Source organism: Aplysia californica, unplaced genomic scaffold (assembly GCF_000002075.1).
Source record: "Aplysia californica isolate F4 #8 unplaced genomic scaffold, AplCal3.0 scaffold01660, whole genome shotgun sequence".
In the NCBI taxonomy this organism is placed as follows: domain Eukaryota; kingdom Metazoa; phylum Mollusca; class Gastropoda; order Aplysiida; family Aplysiidae; genus Aplysia; species Aplysia californica.
Genome location: NW_004798930.1, coordinates 1126 through 2546, shown reverse-complemented (window position 1 = coordinate 2546; position 1421 = coordinate 1126).

Sequence of the window (1421 nt, the reverse complement as noted above, 5' to 3'; positions counted from 1 at the left end):
CCCCTCTGCTCCTTATTCCATACTCCCCGTTTATTTATTTTCCAGCTTGCCACGACCGACGATCATGTGAAACATTATATCTAGATTCTAGATATCTGAATGAATTTTATTTTTAAAAAATAATAAATGGAAAATGACTCGCAGTATTAGTACCGGCACCTGGTTGGCTACCTTAACTGTCTGTGCATTTTAAAAACTGTTTGGACATTGTTTATTATTTTTTAATGAAACTGGTTTGTTCCTAATTGAGAAAAGTTGTCACAGTAACTAACTAAAATCACTAAAATTTTCATGTTCTCTTGTTCTTTTATTCACTGAAGCAGAAATAAACAGATTTATTCCTACTAGTACAGGGGTATGAGGCTGAATGTGCCACCCCCCTTCCCCTTTTATTACTCCCCTCCTCCCCCAATACCTTAGAGTAGCTGATAAAACTGTGTAATTCTAGGGTAGCCAAAGCTTAAAGTCAAAACGGCGGGTGGTTGGCGGGTGCTCTGGTGTGGTTTGCATCTTCTTTCCTATCAAACACCTGTCGTCCTTATCTCCCCTTTTTCTTTTTTATGTTTGTTACTCTCTTGTAACACCTCTAATCTTCTGGTGCTCATACGACCTTATGCAGTTGGGTGCGCCGTAAAACTCTCTACTAAAACTAATCTTCTGGCGCTCATACGACCTTATGCAGTTGGGTGCGCTGTAAAACTCTCTACTAAAACTAATCTTCTGGCGCTCATACGACCTTATGCAGTTGGGTGCGCCGTAAAACTCTCTACTAAAACGAATCTTCTGGCGCTCATATGACCTTATGCAGTAGGGTGCGCCGTAAAACTCACTACTAAAACGAATCTTCTGGCGCTCATATGACCTTATGCAGTTGGGTGCGCCGTAAAACTCTCTACTAAAACGAATCTTCTGGCGCTCATACGACCTTATGCAGTTGGGTGCGCCGTAAAACTCTCTACTAAAACTAATCTTCTGGCGCTCATACGACCTTATGCAGTTGGGTGCGCCGTAAAACTCTCTACTAAAACGAATCTTCTGGCGCTCATATGACCTTAAACTCTCTACTAAAACTAATCTTCTGGCGCTCATACGACCTTATGCAGTTGGGTGCGCCGTAAAACTCTCTACTAAAACTAATCTTCTGGCGCTCATACGACCTTATGCAGTTGCGAGGGCCGTAAAACGTCTACTAAAACAAAACAAAGAAAAATTAAAAAACGCCCATAGAAAGACGGGATTCCAGCTCCATGACGCTTAGTTTTGAGAAAATGGGGTTCAAAGATTCACTTTCACTGCAGAAATGTTAATACACCTTAATATTGTTAGAAGTCAAACTGAAAAAAAAAATATTGGTCAATAGCCTAGAGCCTTTTGACACCGTGTGAAGAGCATCTGTGTCAATAATAATATGTAGTGTGTAA